The sequence below is a fragment of the Lissotriton helveticus genome, chromosome 11 (genome assembly GCF_964261635.1).
Source record: "Lissotriton helveticus chromosome 11, aLisHel1.1, whole genome shotgun sequence".
In the NCBI taxonomy this organism is placed as follows: domain Eukaryota; kingdom Metazoa; phylum Chordata; class Amphibia; order Caudata; family Salamandridae; genus Lissotriton; species Lissotriton helveticus.
This window is the reverse complement of record NC_136072.1, coordinates 204,790,557-204,809,273: the sequence shown is the minus strand read 5'-3', so window position 1 is coordinate 204,809,273 and position 18,717 is coordinate 204,790,557. Positions and strand designations below refer to the sequence as shown.

The window sequence follows — 18,717 nt, the reverse complement described above, 5'->3', positions numbered from 1 at the left end:
ATCTACTCTAGCCAGGCCCAACTACATTCCCATATCGTGGACTAGATTTTGGTGAAATGAAGACTTCAAACCAGGTCCCCATAGGCGGTCTTTCATGCTGTGGCAGGAGGGGAAGGGGGGGGGGGGGAGGTTGGGGGAGAAGGACGGGTAATGCGGTTTGAGCAGACTAAAGATTACTCTGCGGTGACCGAGATTGAGGTACCCATAGCTAAGATTGGGCAATGTGTGCAGAACACGGACGTGAAGGTGGTGGGTCTGGGGTTTGAGGGTCATGAGGAAACCTGACCAGGTTGTGACCTAGTGGCAATGCAGGCAAATGACATAGTGCTTCCCAAGATATATCACATCCTCATCTCTAATATGAAGAAGTAACTCCCAAATTAGAAAGCATGGGGAAAAAGAGCTAGAAACCAGGGTAGACATGGCAATGGGAGAATGTACTTGATAGAGCAATTAACTTTGCATCACAATGAAGCGAACAGAGTGACTTTATATAAATTCATGTTATCATTGGACTTACACAGCATAAATGCTACTTGCTATAGTCAAGAACAAAGGCAGTGAGTGAGTTATGGATGTGAGTAAGAACACTTGGCAGGGAGCAGGAGTAGCTGGTGAAAGACAAGAGGCAACACCAAGCCCTAAAATGCTTTGAGTGCCAAATATACTTGAAGTTTTGACAATAACTGGCGGGAGGAGGCATAAAGACAACCCCTTCGTGGACAGGCAGATCGGAGAGTGCAGTGACCTGGGCCCCTGGAACATACTTTGGTGGGCTGTTCAAGATCTTGTGCAATAGAACACATATTGTCAGACTTGTATGAAAGACTTGGAGTAGAGCACAGGCACAAAGTAAAAGAACTTAAAAAATTAGGTTAAACTGATCTTTGATGGGTATGTATTTAGACAATTTTTTGTAGGTAATGGCAGATCTTAGAGGTCTGTGAAAAGATCAGGACGAAAGCCTGAATTGTACCCAAGCCTTGACCGGGAGCCACTGAAGCAGTCTCAGGACTGGTAAAACAGAGCACAATTCTGTTCTTTCACCATGCCCAATGTTTGAATTATTAGTAGGGTGGGAGGGATTGCCACTTCATGGGTGCTACCACTGAGTAATCTTAATTGGCACATGTTGTTACCCCGGCTGAGACTACGCAGCGAGACAGGTTCATAAGGAGTAGCAGGTGTACATCCAAATAAAGATTAACCCTGGGCGTAGTTCGCGTAGCTATGCGAAGTGCACTCCGCGAGCTGCGTAGTGCACTGTTTGCGATTATTGCACAGTGCGGACAAGCATCCTGCACTGTGCAATCATTGAAAACGGCATCTCGCACAGTGCGAGCTGTCGTTTTCTGCCACTCAAGTAGATTTTTACTCAAGCGGCAGCTTTCTCAATGCAGACTGGTAGTTTCTCATCACGAGCGGTCGCGAGCATACGCGACCACTTGCAATGAGAAACCTGACCTCCCCGTGTTGAGAATCTCGCCGGGAGGTTTATTTTCCTCGTTCGCGATCGTCAACTTGATGTTGCTGATCGCGAACGAGGAAAAAGTCTCACCGGGATGTCATTTTGCTAGCTCGCGGTTGCAAACTTGACTGCGAACGAGCAAAAAAATACAAACTACGCTACGCGATTTTGCACTGTGCTACGTTCAATTAGCATAGCAGCACAAACTACGCAAACTTCGCGAGCGTAGTTAGCCACCCAGGGTTAATAAAGATGTGTTGCAACTGCTAATAAATTTTTTTTTTTTTTTTTTTTTAAAAAGAGCCTTTGCGCAGCAATTTTTCCCCACCGGAAGGAGGAGCTTACTCCATTTAATAGCCTAACTCTATGCCCAGCACCTCCGCTAACTTTGCTCACATTACCTTATTAGTTAGATTACTTCCACCTTACATGGATGACCAACGTTCAAGCCAGTTTGGTGTCCTGTGCTAACCACATAAAACCAGACTGTGAACGTTTCAGGCACCAACATTTCAGGAGGTGTAATCCATCAAGCACAACTGAGATGGATAGTCTAAGTGGGTAGACATGAATCAAAGGAAAGGAAGAGGGCCAGTTAGGACTAACTAGAGTGCTTGAGAGATAAGTTAAGGCAATGAGAGGTATTTGCATTTCCTACATGCACACAGATACGCAAGTACCAAGTAAATCATTAATCTAAGTGTCTCTGGCTAGCTGTGCTAATTAATGCTTTCTAGAATCAAAACAACCTTTTACCCCATTCAAAGGCTAACAAAAGCAATTAATGTGGACACACTCAACAAAAAACATTTTTCTGCAAATCGAAAGCAGGGCTGCATTGGATGTAGTTTAGATCAGGTGGCACTAAAAAAAAACATAAGATTATATCACAAGGAAAACTAGCAAAACATTTATTTTTACACAAGTCTTTCTTTCTACAGCCCTCAGTCCCCGAGTTTATGCAAGACGTTGCTAGGCTGATGCAAGAGCAATACACAAGAGTCAACACTGCAAGAGGGAAAAAAAGCCTCTCAGCACAGAGGGAGTCCTTACATAGATGTAGATAATCATTGTTAAGCTGCGCGTGCTTAGTGGTAAATAACCGCGGATAGCTTATTGATGTTTCAAGGCACAGACAAGAGAATCTCTCATAGATTGTAATGGTCCAAGACAAGATAAAGAAAATACGCAAAAGTACTTTGTCATCATGACCACGTTCAGAAATAAACCTCACAAACCAAGATTACTTACCAATTATTTTTGTCAGTACAACAGTCATTTGAAACGTCATTATCATGTTGAGTAGCATCCGACAACACAAAAGTTACAATTCTTCGGCTTTCACAGACTTCTACATCGTTTATGTGGCTCCTAAATCTCATTCCAAATATCAGATAAAATGCACATATATCGCAGTACCAACGAGCAGTACTGGGTCTCCGTGACCCACATTATGTCCTCGTATATAATGTAACACTAATATGTATCTGGAGTGATGCAAAAGGTCTCTGAATGACTATCGATGAATATTCATATTTACAAAGCCATTACACCACGTTATCGGTTTGCGCTGCTTTGTGTAGTGGTTCCCATATATCAACAGAACTATTGGACAGTGACGCCAACGAACAAAAACAGTCAGCTTTGACATTACAATATATTAGAGCATCCAGCCCTGGTGACTAGGAAGTGGACCTCCACCCCAGTTCAGGGGGAACGTTTCTCTTAGCTCATAACAAGCCTACTGCTGGGTTTCAGGGAAGGTTGTCTGGGACATCTTTAACGTATCCTAATACAGTGCTTCAAATCTAGGTGGAGTGACATCCATGTTATGAAGGACAGGGTAGTGAGCACTTCTCATTAGAACTTGGCCAAACCCTAAGGTAATGCCAGGACAAACGAAGGAAGCCCCTCTCGGTGCTACATATAAAACACTTGGAAATAATGCCACATTCCATATCCACCAGCCCCTTTGAGACGTGGTAATTCCCCTGTAGCACAAAAGCTGGTGCCTATTATTAAAAAGATGTTTCTACAATGCACCAATTGTTCAACTGTTGCCCTCTCTTCCAGTTCACGTCTACTAGCCCTAGCGACATGCGTCAGCTCGTTTTGCATTTTAGCACAAAAACACGGTGTCTTACGGGTGATAATTCCACGACTGAGCGTGTCAAATAAAACCAGTTCATAAGGATATGTTGGGAATAAGGTTTGACAGAAGGCCAACACCCGAAGAGGTGTTGAGAGATATTCTGCATGTCCTGTGTTATTGTTTGTAGCATTGTACATATCTCCTGAAAATACATCTCCTAGGGTCGGAGACCCCAAACACAACAGCCACGATTTGACATTGGTTTCCAAATGAGGGGGCACTGCAGGGTTGTCAAGGAATGGCAGGGCTTGACAGTGTCGTACTGTATTGTTTCTTCCATGCCCAGCAGGTACAATCTACTGAGTAAATATGCCTAGAGGCCTCTTACTCACATGGTTATTAACATCATGCCCAGGCGCTGCACAAGTGAAATATCCTGTGAGACTGGAAAGAGTACGAATGCAGTGCCATGGAAGCAATAGTAGGCGTAGTGGGCTTTGGTGCAGAGGAAATAACCAGAGGTTAGGTATTGTAACACTCCCGACCCCAAAGTTTATATGGCAATATTTGTTAGTCCGATTTAATTTAATGTGAAGAAGGTCTACCTACCAAGCAGTGTGCAATCGCAAGGAGTTTCAAGGTGGCAAAAAAAGTAACAGGAGAAGAGGTATGGAATGCTGAGGAAGAGATAAAAGCACATTTGGCAAGTCTAATTTATTAAACTGATACACCCGACAAATCTGAGGGAAGAGACAAATCTGAGGGAAGAGAAATATCTATTTGTTCGGCAGTTTTGGTATAAGCAATCCTGCAATTATCACCAGTAACCAGGTGTACTTCCCGATGTACGTTACTGCCAAGATATTTTTCTGTAGTGGTACATCAGCTTAACTGCATTTCAGTGCTACACTGCTCAGTACTTACTGTTAGTGCATATAGTTGTGGATTCCCCCAAGTGACTGATACCAGAATGGCCACCGACTGAAGACTATACTCAGACTATCACAAGGTGTAACTAAGGCAATTACTAAAAGTAATCCCAAGCATGCAAATTCTGACATGTTCGGAGCACACTACAGTGTTGTATTATACAGTACAAATAAATGGAAAATTATAAATGTTCTCACGCTAAACATACACTGGATTGAACCAAATTAAAATAATAACTGACAACAACCTCAAACCATGTTGTCCTTCATGGGAAACAAGTACAACAAAAATTGCATGCTTTGAAGCATTGCAATAGTACACAGCTTGTTTTCACGCCAGGACTCAATAAGGTTTAGTAATCACAATGAACACAGCCAAAACAGCCAGCACACGTTTCATCAGGACGGCTTCTTCAGGGCTATTTAGAAAGATTCCAACCGTAGAACAGGAGCAATTACCAGAAGATTGAAAAATTGAGCCCGTCACAAAATTATGTGTAAGAGATTGATAGAACATCAAAAAATATTCCTCAAAACATGCAGATATTAATTATGTTTAAACGGTGAACACTAGGTGCTATATCCACAAGCCAGAGTGCCGAATTCCATTCAGCGTATTAAAGCGCAAAGTGCTGAAATTCTGAAAAAAGTGCATCCATCCTTTGATAGGTTCCTGTGTCCGATGCAGCAGTAATATTCCAAATGGAGTCACTTGTGGCGGCGAGAAGTGTAGTTTCTGTACTAGCGAGGAGCAGGTGGTTGCTGAGTTGGTCAGTGAGGCACTGGTTGATTAGTTTCTCCAAGACCTTTGCTGGGTATGGTAGGAGGGAGATGGGTCCGTAGTTGGAAATGGTGACTGGGCGAGCCGATTGTTTCTTGAGCAGGGATGTGGCATTGGCATGTTTCCAGGAATGTGGTGGAGTTGTTGAGAATGGGAGTCAGTGCTTCGTTGATCAGGCGTCCTTTGGTGAAGGCATGGTGTGGGCAAGGCTGAGATGGGGCTACCGAGTAGATGGTCTTCACAATAGCAGGGGTTTCGACAAGGATGACAGTGGGCCATGAGATCTAGCTTTGCTTTTTGGCCTTGATGGGAAGTTGAGTTGCAGTGGTGACTAGGTCTGGCAGAGGGTCAAAGTTGTTGTATAGGGAGGGGATTCTGTTACATAAGAAATCTAAAAGCTTGTTGCAAAGGTCTTGCAAGGGGGTTATGTTAGTAGAGGCAGGAGGCGGCACCGTGAAATCTTCTACGACTGTAAAGTTTACCTTGCTGATAGTGTGGACATTTGTTAAATATTCTCGAGCTGTGAGCTTAGTGTTCCGTATCCGCTGATGGTAGGGTCTCAGGGCGGATTTGAAGAGGTCTATATTTGTGGTGTCTTGACTTGTTTTCCATTTGCTAGCAGTGACTTTTCATCAGCCAGAGTTCCTCCCTGTACCAGCTGGCCTGTGGTCAAGCTCTTCGCATATGCAGTGATCCAGCTGTTGAAGTTCCTGATGGCTTTCAACACCTTGCTGTTGCTAGGATTGATCTACCATTGATTTGTACATTGATGGAAGATGCTGTCACGGTGCTTAGGGACCGCTACAGAATCTCTTGTCTCTTTTCCAGTCTTGCCTCTAACTGCAGCCTCTCCACACCAGTCGTCAGATATGGCCGTAAGTGGCTTTGCGGTCTAAAGTTCGTTTCATGGGCAATTACTGTTTTTCATTGTAGGACAATTCTTCCCAGCCCACTCTGCAATTAACAGCATGTACAGAATGTCAGTTAGGTGCGGGTGTTGATGATGTTCTGAAGTGCAAGACTGATTCAGATATTTTACCCAGGCTCCAAAGGCCTCCGACATGTGCAGCCATATTACAATGCCCTTATATGAAATGGTAAAATAAGAGGGAAAGCTTAGTCCAGCCTAGTGAGTAACTATGCCCCACCTCCTGACTCTCATCCTTTCTCCGGAACAATCAGATTTAAAATACCTTAACTATGCACCTTGTAGGGTTCTAGTGTTAGTAGACCACCAAAATGTATCAATATAATGCAAGAGTATTTTATCTTGCATATGGTTAACACTTTAATTAATAAAATAAATAAAGGTTTGAAAAATGCTATGATTAACTCATGGGAAGGGGCCAAGCCAAAGGAACACGCAGATATTTAGGGTAAGCTTTCTTTTGCATTCAATTCCACTTCAAATGCTAAGGTGGTACACAGAGATTCTAAAACTGAGATAATGGTTCAATCGGGTCAAAAACTTATATGCAACTCAAGTCCCATCTCAAGCCTAAATATAGTGCAAGAATGTTTGGCCAAATTAGAACATAAGGAACTTTAAGTGGCTAGAAATCAAGCTTTTGCAACCACACTGCGGAACTACCTTCTAAAAGTTGCAAAGTAGAATAAAAGAGCATTTTGATGATTGGTTTTGAAGGAGAAAAGGGAGCTCCAAACTCTCCACAGAGAGAGAGTTTTAACCTATTTTCTAAATTATATTAAAATAATCAATATATGCCGGGTACTAAAAAGACTGCATTAGAGTTATCTAATGGCACATTCTTCAGTTAATATTAAGACAGTAAAATAGGAAAACGTCCCCACAAAGGCTCAGCTGAATTTAGAAAACACTATGTTCATCCTCTTCATTACATATTGCTTCCACCGTTAGGCAATCCACATGCTGTGTGCAGGAGAAGGAAGACCATAGGGACGGTTACGAAGGCTCAGTTCGCCCCCTTGCAGCGTAGATGTACTGAAATTTCACTCCATAGACTGGTTTCACAACTACGGAAGGCTTTGCCTCCTGTCCTTGCCCGGAGAACTTTAGAAGCATGTAAAAGATAGCCACTTAACCTTTACTCTTTAGCTGGTTAGTACAGAAGTAGGATAGCCTTAAGATATTTAGGTGCCCTACCATATATGGCGTAGTGAGTAAGACTTAATATATATATTTTTTTTAACTTTACCCTCTGCCTCACTGAAAACAAAAGCACGGGTATTTGAGCCTGCAAGACATGTTTTGTCGGACCAAAATCAGCCACAGACCCTATTACCGAGTTTTGGATCACCTGTAACTTGGAGATGTTCTTTTTGGATGTCCCTATAAAACAACATTACAATAATACAGTTCAGCACTCCCAATGCAGCTCTGGCAACCTTCTCGCTAGTCCTCAAGTCTAAGAGGGTACAACTCCAGTCATGGCTTTTAAAGTTCTTGTTCTCCCTTCCTTCACATCAGCACTGGGAAACTCATTTTTGACTAGGCATGTGCGCTAGAAATGTATTGATTGACTCTAATTTGAATTGGCTAACACCAAAGATACCTAGCTATTCAGGGGCGTTGAAAGGTACACCCAGAGTCATGCATTTGTTCTTCATTAAGTTTCTCGGGATGTTGTCAACAAGTGATCTGAACCTACAAGAAGGAATTTTGTTTGCTTCACTTAAGCTGATCCAGTTTTTAATCATTAACAACTGGATGCCAGAGAACATTTGGTTTCTTTTTCGTTTCCTCCTACAGATAGTATATTAGGGAAAGTGATCTGGACACCATGCACGTCATTTTGAAGTGCAACCCTACATCAAAAAGCAGTGGATGCCTTGGCTGGGCACAGATACTGAATAACAACCAAGAGAGTCACTATCACTTTATGACTCCATGAAAGATTCGATTAGTTACGGACCTGTATGTTTTTTACCATGGGCCTGTCGATCTGCCTGAAATGATGAAATTCCTTTTCTTTACAGCTCCAACAACACGGTCACAGTACAAAGTCTCTGCAGCATAGTTTTGTGCTCAAAGGTTTAAAAAGCACGAAGCCAGCCAGTAACATCAGCTTGACTGGGGAACCTTGACCTAAGAGTTTCAGGTATGTTATCAGGACATACAGCAACAAAGGCTCAGTTCCTCATCTGGGTCTAAAGCCAGATGGAAATGCTTCTAAAATTTGATGGTGTTGCAAGTACTCTTGGAGCAGCAGAGCAGCCACCGTTGCAAACCTTTAACAGGAAAAAAGACATGGGAGAGTGGTCTCATTGGCCTTTTATTTATTTATTTAAACATTCAACATATTTAAACATGCCATTTTAATAATATAACCACCCACTAAAGAAGCCTACTGCCCTGAAGGAGGTGCAAATGCACTAGTTGGTGAAATTGACTAAAATTGGTTACCAGCAGCTGCAGATAGCTTTTGTTTTGCATATCGGTACAGGCTGACGCCAAAATGGCCACCCAATGCTTCCGTTACGGATCTTACAATACCTCAGGTAGCCACTTTAGGATCAAGCCGCCCTGATGTGTAATGGTGATCATATTTCAGTCAGGTTTAAACTCAAGTCCTGGTACTAAAAGAATACCAGCTGTTGTAAACACAGGAGTAAAATATTTAGTACAGAACAGGTATAAGAGATAAAGAATGGAATGTAACAAAGTAACAGAATTTTCTGAACTTTCGAAATGTAAAAGAATCCCTCATGCATTGCACTAGAAGCTCTCCATATGCACCAAACAGCCTAGAGAGAGGGCTTATAGCTGTACCGTCCAATGCATGTACTCCAATGGAAGCAGAAGAAGATACTCTAACAGCCAATAGGCATTAGGCGAGGAATAAATACTCCACTGGGATTAGACAAGTCAGGATTACATTTCAAGCTAATCATTGAATGAGCTAGTCAAAAAAAGCCAAAGGTCGAAAGGAGTAAACTCAAAGGCTACTCTATATATACTGCAAAGGATAGATCTGACTGAAAGCTAGAATGTCAAAACCCGGACCTAAAAAAAACCAAAACAAAAAAACAGCGAAACCTAACCATAGATGTACAGAAGTCTCTAGTTTCACCCCCCCAAAAAATTATAGCTAGAAGTTATAAAGCATCCTGTGATTATGGCATTGCCTTACACATTAACTTGGAGGCAAAAAAGTTAAAATGTTGCTGCCCCTCAGAGAATATTTGCAAACCCAACTCATCAGGATGTTCTGCATATCAAACTCTTCATAAAGGGTTGCAACAGAAAATGGGAAAGCAGGAATCAACCACAAGGTCAACAACAACAAAAGAAACATGTATCCAAAGATATCTGTAAGTGCAAAGATTTAAAACGGGTAAGATTAGTAGTGTGAGGGTCATGGAGTGCCGAGCAACTGTAATTAAGAGGCATTAGATCTACTTGTCCAAGGAACTGGATGCTTCAGAAATCTACTTGTGTAAACACATCAATTTGTCCATTTTAGTGCCATCCAATGAGGTGACCAATTTTGGAAGCACTCCCATATCAGAGTTACAAATATCTCATATGATATCAGAGTTGCATTTTACCAAGATTCTAATGTTGCCACCTTTCCACAAGTCTACATACATGGGCTGGAAGTAGGAGGGAAGCAATAGTTCCAGTGCTGAAGTGGATTGTGCAAACTCACAAACCAAATGCTGAAGGGTATTCAACAACTCTTCTCCAAACTCTTACCAAGGTGGAAACGGTTAGGAATGTATTACTGACAAGGACATGAGTAAAACTTTTGGGTGCGGAAAAAGGGTGCGTGTGGAAAATGAATTTGCAATTGATCCGGCAGATTTTCAGAAGACCCCACCACTTGGACATGTGTACACGCGCTTCAGCGAAAATGAACTTAAAAAAAGATTTCTACTACGAATAGTATCTCAAACATTAGAACGTATTGCCCTTAATCCTTAACAATATGTCCTGAGCAATATGAATTCCATACCCACTGTGTTAACAGGTGTAAAAATACAAATTATGCAGCACAAAGGGGTGGAATTTGTAGCAAGTTCAGTAAATGCATAATTATGTAGAAAAACTTTCCACACAATTGCATATTGTGTTGCACAAACAAGAGCCACCCATTTACCAGTGGGAACCGGACTGTATGAACAATGGTTTACATGAAGCTCATTTCAATTAGTGATACAAGTTTGCAGTGAAATCACTTATTACAGTAAAGTGTACAAATAAACCTCGGCCAAAATTATTAATATATACTCATCCACGTATTTGGTGTTTTTGCAATCAGAGAATAAGTGCAGATTGCGCTGTGTCCCTAGTGAGAAAGAAACCACAGGGAAAGAGGTAGTGAACACATAGTGAAAACAATAATGTGTTTATACAAAACACACACCTACAGTCTTAATGCAAGATCGAGGGTTTATAGAGGGATAGGATTTGATTCAACACATCCAATCTCTATGTTTGTGTGATGTTTACTGTCATTGACGTGTCAATTTCCTCTGTAGCATTGCGGTCTCATCAGGACCAGCAATTATTGGTACACTTATGTGGGGGAACCCTAATGAAACAATTAGTAATCATACATACATATTTGATTTAATAGTCGATGGCATATAATTACGGTGAGCGTTAGTAGCTATAAAACTCACCTATAATGTTAGGGACCTAGTATGATACCAAGGGTGAGTGTTGTAAGTTACTTACTTATTGGGTCAATTGCAGATAACTTATTAGTAAGTAAATAGACATTACTATTGAATATATATATATATATATATATATATATATATATATATATATATATATATATATATATATATATATATATATCCTTGTAGATTCTGCATATGGCGTGCTTTGTACCACAGAATAACGGACCACCATGCAACGCAGCAAGTAAATATTTCAGGAAGATTTATTCTCTCTTCTCACAATCCTTCTCTGGCATGACGCGTTTCGGTTACCAAGTAACCTTGATCACAAATATATATATATATATATATATATCTCTCTCTATCAAGCGATCAGTAATCATCAGTTAAATCACCATGGAGTCTATGTCACACGTTTCTTGTTATCAGTACTGTGCGGTAGAACTGAGGACTGTTTTCAATGTGACGTTTCAATTGGATGAATGGTAACACGAAAATAGGTTGTACTTCTACAAGGGCAATGGTAACGGCAGTCTGTGATTAATGAGGTGAGGGCTGCTCGGCAGTAAGCGGTCACATAGTAGGTGTGGATGCGCCTTACCCTGGAAATGTGCGGCTAGAATATGAGGAATGTCTGGGAAGTATTAAGTTCCTCAGAAAGCAATCAGAGTTGGTGAGCTGAGAATGAAAACAGTGAGACAGTCACTGTCTCTTGGAAGCAAATCCTGCTAGATACTGTGGGAATCAAAAGTAACTTGCGAAGGGCCCCTCGACCCAAAGGGCAGGGTACCGTACAAGACTATCAAGCCAGAAAGTCTCCCTTGAGATTCAGTCAGAAGTACATCAATTCATGTAGACTTTTACACCTACAGACTTCATTCAACACCTAGTTTCTGACCCCCAATACAGCCAAAGTTCAGTGTCACACTAATCTCCAACTGGTAAGATCTTTAATGCCACAATCTACAAAATAAATCGGATATAAAAAGCAATTAATGTAGCACAGTTAATCTAAACACCAGAATTATCTTTAGGGTATAGAGGCAATTCTTAAACAATACAAAGTATATTTAAAAACAGTGTAAAATATAAATGTATATAAAGGCAACAGTTTTTTAAACCACACAATCATGGCAAACAAATCCCAATGAATTACAAAAAGGAAGAAGACATAAAAACAACCACATAGGTTTTTAGGACTATGACTATTATGCTGTTTCGGTTATTCTTATGGACAAGATTTTCCCAGATAACCTTCATTTCATCTGTCCAGATGCCTGCAGATTGAGTTCCGCTTGAGCGTCAACACGTTTTGGTGGGTATCCGACAACTAAACCACCTCCTTCAGGAAAAATGTATATCTCAGACAAAACATGTATATAACAAGCATTGAAAATGCAATAGGTCTCGCAATAGAAGAGTTTGACATTTTTCGTTTTGCAAATGGATGAGTGACACCTATAGCATTTGGAATGCAACATGTTTTGTATTTACGTGACTTATATGGCAGCTCTGGTCGTTATGCTACATCTCTAGATAGTTTTATCTTTCGCAAATGTGACACCTATTGTAACACAATATGTGTTGTGAGGGTGAGGGGTTGAGGGTGAGTGAGGGTGAGGGTGAGGGGGTGAGGGGATCTGGGGGATATGGTGGTGGTGGATGTGGTGGTGGTGGTGATGGTGGATGTGGTGGTGATGGTGGATGTGGTGGTGGATGTGGGGGTGGATGTGTTGGTGGATGTGGGGGTGGTGGAGGTGGTGGATGTGGGGGTGATGTGGTGATGTGGTGGATGTGGTGATGTGGTGGATGTGGTGGTGGTGGAAGTGATGGTGTTGGGTATGGTGGATGTGGTGGTGGTGGATGTGGAAGTGGTGGAAGTGGTGGATGCGGTGGTGGATGTGGTGGTGGATGCGGTGGATGTAGTGGTGGTGGATGTGGCGGTGGTGGATGTGGCGGTGGTGGATGTGGCGGTGGTGGTGGTGGATGTGGTGGATGTCATGGTGGATGTGGAGGTGATGGTGGATGTGGTGGTGATGGCGGATGTGGTGGTGGATGCGGTGGTGGATACGGCGGATGTGGTGGTGGTGGATGGGGTGGATGTGGTGGTAGATGTAGTGGTGGTGGGTGCATGTCATGGTGGATGTGGAGGTGATGGTGGATGTGGTGGTGGTAGTGGTGGTGGAGGTGATGGTGGATGTGGTGGTGGTAGTGGTGGTAGTGGTGGTGGAGGTGATGGTGGATGTGGTGGTGGTAGTGGTGGTAGTGGTGGTGGAGGTGATGGTGGATGTGGTGGTGGTAGTGGTGGTGGAGGTGATGGTGGATGTGGTGGTGGTGGTAGTGGATGTGATGGTGGATGTGGTGGTGATGGTGGATGTGGTGGATGTGGTGGTGGATGCGGTGGATGTGGATGCGGTGGTGGTGGTGGATGGGGTGGTGGATGTAGTGGTGGTGGTGGTGGATGTGGCGGTGGTGGATGTGATGGTGGTGGATGTGATGGTGGTGGTGGATGTGGAGGTGAATGTGGTGGTGGAGGTGAATGTGGTGGTGGTGGTGGATGTGGTGGATGTGGTGGTGGTGGATGCGGTGGTGGTGGATGTCATGGTGGATGTGGAGGTGATGGTGGATGTGGTGGTGATGGTGGATGTGGTGGTGGATGCGGTGGTGGTGGATGCGGTGGTGGTGGATGTGGTGGTGGATGTGGCGGTGGATGTCATGGTGGATGTGGAGGTGATGGTGGATGTGGTGGTGGTGGTGGATGTGGTGGTGATGGTTGATGTGGTGGTGGATGCGGTGGTGGATACGGTGGATGCGGTGGATGCGGTGATGGATGGGGTGGTGGTTGTAGTGGATGTGGTGGTGGATGTAGTGGTGGTGGGGGTGGTGGATGTGGTGGTGGTGGATGTCATGGTGGATGTGGAGGTGATGGTGGATGTGGTGGATGTGATGGTGGGTGTGGTGGTGGATGCGGTGGTGGTGGATGCGGTGGATGTGGTGGTGGTGGTGGTGGTGATGGTGGATGTGGTGGTAGTGGTGTATGTGATGGTGGATGTGGTGGTAGTGGTGTATGTGATGGTAGATGTGGTGGTAGTGGTGTATGTGATGGTGGATGTGGTGGTGGATGCGGTGGTGGTGGATGGGATGGTGGTGGATGGGATGGTGGTTGTGGTGGATGTGGTGGTGGATGCGGTGGTGGTGGAAGTGGCGGTGGTGGACGTGATGGTGGATGTGGTGGTGGTGGATGTGGTGGTGGTGGATGCGGTGGTGGTGGATGCGGTGGTGGTGGATGTGGAGGCGATGGTGGATGCGGTGGTGGATGCGGTGGTGGTGGTGGATGCGGTGGATGTGGCGGTGGTGGACGTGGCGGTGGTGGACGTGATGGTGGTGGAGGTGATGGTGGATGTGGTGGTGGTGGATGCGGTGGTGTTGGATGTGGTGATGGTGGATGCGGTGGATGTGGTGATGGTGGATGCGGTGGTGGTGGTGGATGGGGTGGTGGATGGGGTGGTAGTGGTGGTGGATGTAGTGGTGGTGGATGTGGTGGTGGTGGATGCGGCGGTGGTGGATGCGGTGGTGGTGGTGGATGTGGCGGTGGTGGATGTGGCGGTGGTGGATGTGGATGTGGTGGATGTGGTGGTGGTTGTAGTGGATGCGGTGGTGGTTGTAGTGGTGGATGTAGTGGTGGTGGGTGTGGTGGTGGTGGTGGTGGTGGATGCGGTGGATGTCATGTTTTTGTAGGCTCACAGCCAATTGATTAATATATCTACTCGGCAATAACTTCTTTAAATGGGTCTGGCACTCTTTACTCATTAAAGAGACAAATGATTCTTCCCATCACACCGCATTAAATAAAAATTACCAACTGGAAAAATGTGGTATTCTTCAGGATATGAGACACGACCAGAAAGCTTAAAAAAAATACTGGACTCAGGTAAAAAAAAAAACAACAAAAAAAAACTTCAAAGCAGCAGATGTACTTTATCGAAAGTTAATACTAAAAGTTAGTATCTGCTCGGTTCCTGGAACTTATACCCAACTACGGCCTGGAAACGTAAATATAAATAAATATTTCCTAACGGCATAAAAAAAACACTTGCAGAAATAATGCAAATTCATTTTCAGTGGCTGTGCATGTAAAGGTCAATGTGTTTTACTTATGTCGTAGGTCTGTATTTGTTGGCGCTATTGGCGTTATAAATGGCAATTATTTTTACGTATGTGTTAAGGAGTTAAATGACTGGGACATTGAGAGTAACTGAAAGGCACCGAGGGCAAGAGAGGGCAGATTGTGTGAGGGTGAAACAGGTCCACATCATGACGGAATTGAGGGTTGAATGAAGAAAGAGGTGGCTAATTTAGCAATAAGCTGATAGCCAGCAAGTGCCGATGCAAGAGTTAGCTATGACTGCAGCACCTGGGCACCGGAAGGTTGATGGACAGGTGGGAGGGGCCAGAGCAAATGGCAGGGGGAGATACAACTCACCTGAAAGTTTTGCAGGAGGAGAGGAAGAGATGAACTGAGGGCCTCAAGTAGGGAGGGCAGTGGGAAAGACTCATGGGGAGAGGAGCCTGTTCGCGAGTTCTGGGATAGCAGAAGAGACAGGCTCAGAGAGAGAGGAAGTGTGGCAGACTGAGGTTAAAATGTTTTGGGGGTAGTTGGGGACCGTGTGGGATGGTGTGCAGGGGAGGGAGGGGTGCAAAGACATAGGGTATAGACGCTGATAGACACTTAGGAGCAGCAAAGAAGAGATGTATGTTTAGGAGCACACTGTGTGCTGGGAGCAAGACATGACTAGCCTGCATTGAAATACCTGTATTTTCAGGCATTCTCTTGGTCAGGAAGTAAAGGGCTTTGTTAAACGAGGCGCTTTTACTTACTTTCGCTTTTAGTGCAACGAGGGTGGAAAGTGACGGGCAGGAGAGAGGCTGGGGAGCGGAACTATTGGGGCGAGAAGTTGAAAAATGTGATTCACTTTGTGACAGCAGGGGCACCCCTCTCCACTGCCACGGCATTAATCAAGGCACTTTGGTGACACCCCGGGTGGCTAATAAGGCAACTGGGAAAGTGCTGCGAAATCCAAAAGCAAGCGCAGAGAGTGGTCCCGACTGTACCCGTGCTGAGGGAGGGAGGCGAGGGAGGGAGGAGAAATACGAGACGGCCTGCCGGCCGTGAGACGTGTGAAGACGCGGGAGGGGGCGGAGCGGGGAGAGCGGCATGTGGGTGTGAAGAAGCCGGGGCCTTTGAAGTGAAGCTAAGCTTCACTTCAAAAGGTGTCGGAGAAATGCGGCTGAGGGAACAGACGGCGATTGCGGCTGAGGGAACTGATGTGCACACGCTTTTAAGCTCAATGCACATGAGCATTGAGCTTAAAAGTCACGGGCACTGCAAGGAATCGCCACGATTCCTTGCTTGTTAGTTAAAGGTTGTTTAAGCCGCAATAGTCTCGCAAGCTCGATGCGCATGCGCATCGACAGGAGAGACCTAAAAACATGTAGCTCCAAACTCTGGATCAGTTTCCCTTTTTATTTAGGCAAATCCCAACAAGACCCACAGATACAGGTCTTGCGTAGTTTCACGATCATATAAGGTTAATTGGTAGGAGTAAAAGAACTAGTTGTAAAATCTGGTGAATCCTAACCAGTCATTACACTAAACCAAGGGTGTTTCAATTGACTTGACGTATTATTGTGTGAAGCCAGGATTAAATATTTGCCCTGCGAGGCGTGGTGTGCGGACCACACCTTCAATTTATTTGTGATTAAACAATATTCAAACCTAGTAGGACGTAGTGGGAGAAAATGTATCACGGATATTCCATGCGGTTGTAATTAGAGAGCCATCAACTAAGTAGGCAGAATATAGAAGTAGAAGAAAGATAAAAGACTGAATGAAAACACAATAGCCATCGAAGAGGTAGAATCATTAAGGTTGTCTCCAACAAATACATCAGTTGAAATATCTTGCGGTATCGTCAGGGTAACTACAAAGATAAGTACTTTAACTAATTAATCACTCAAAAATCCTAGAGTAATCAAGAACATATAGAATCTTATAAATGTGTATACCAGTACTATCTGGCACAATGCCGTGCAGAGAGTACAGAGAATGCCTATTCTCATATTGTATCAGTCTTACTGTAGTATGAATAGGAATCAAATCAAAATCACCAAAGAATCTAAATCTACACTATTGTAAGGAGTATATCCTTAGTATAGCTCGGCATTGATACATCTAATTCAGCTTCCATGTGCCCTAACCTTAAGTTTACCAGTTGGTAACTTTGCCATCTATAAATCAAATGGCAAGTGCACTACATACAGTAAATCACCTTTATGAATTAAAATTTGTATACTATTTCAAATCATACTGAATGGTTTCATAGATAAATTATTTCTTATTCCATGTGAACTGGTAGGCTACACAGTTATTTAAAACTGCCACATATAGAATCCAGCATAACTCACTAGAAGGTAGTGAGTTATGCTGGATTGGACTCCAAGCTGAGTGTACAACATGGTCTTTTACGTACTTCTCTCTTCCATATGCACAGTGGAAGTTCAAACAGGGGTTAACTGCCTGTAGCACATGCCAGTGTTTCTTCATGGTTTTCACTTGAATTCATTTGAATAGTGTGTAGACAGTAAGTTGTAACACAACCTAGTGTCTCACTGGCATTCCTTGTTTTTAATTGTAGGAAATGTTCTCTAGGGAAAATCATGTCCTCTTCTTGGCTGTTCCAACTACTCTGCTTGGATGGTCCAATCTTCCCATCAATGCACTGGCTTACGCAAAGTAGTCAATTTTGCATGTGCAACTGAGTTGAGGCCTGTTGAACTGGCCAAAAAGTAGCCTTCTCTCAGGGCTTATGCGGTGTTTGAGCACGCTATTTCTGTTGGTGGGCTTTCTGTATAAAGTGGTAATTATCTTCACTTAATTGTGCCTAATAATAAGATCAAGGAAAGGTAAGGATAATTATCGCTATAGATGGTAAATTTCAGAAACTCTTTAGTTGTGCCGAGCAATAAGAATTCCATACAAAACTATAAAGGAGGCAAAAAAATACACATTTTACATCATGAAGAGGCACATGTTATTGTCATTTTATTGATTGTCATTTAAATCAAATGAATACTGTCTGGGCCAAAGTTTCACCTCATTAGTGCCAGTCTGCTACCTGAATAAAGCGATCAGCGACCAGATATTCTTTTCAAAATAGTCTTCCACTTTACAGTACCACTCATGGCAACTTTCTTTTAATAACTTATGACGTATCTGCACAAGATATATTTTTTGGTTGACATTAAAACGAAGCAGCACATGGTGAATTATGTGGCAAGTGCAGTAAATCCATAATCGTAAGGAAAGCATGCCCACAGAATACCATAATTTCAGTGGCCCTTATGATGTGGAACAATTTGTGGGTGCAAGGTTATGTGCATTAACTTTTCAGACAGCTTGACCTACACAAGGATAGCACTTGGCATTAAAGACTGACTGGGACATAGCACATCATAACAGCCAGTGGGCAGTTTAGGATTGAAATCAAAGAATATTAATATATTTTTCAATGACAGGCACTAATTAATTGTTTTTTTATTAGTAAACTGATTAATTGTACCAAGTGCGACTGAGCACCCATTTGTTTTATTCCAAACATGCAAATGTAGATTACAAATACCCCACCACACAATAAGTGTCTTAGGCTTTAACAATATTTCATTGGCACATCCCTTTCAGGGCAAGGGCTACTGGCATCAAACCATGAGGGTTGAGATTTTTTACTCCTCCAGTTGATGGGAACTCAGCATTTAGGGGCTACTGGGCAAATTTCTTTCA

At 43.3% G+C, this 18,717-nt stretch overlaps 1 protein-coding gene across 1 annotated transcript in view; it reads right to left on the bottom strand.

Annotated features, from left to right (window-relative positions):
• SELENOT (selenoprotein T) overlaps window positions 1-18,717 on the bottom strand; it is a 109,083-nt gene that overhangs the window by 86,517 nt on the left and 3,849 nt on the right. The gene's annotated exons all lie outside the window — the stretch shown is intronic.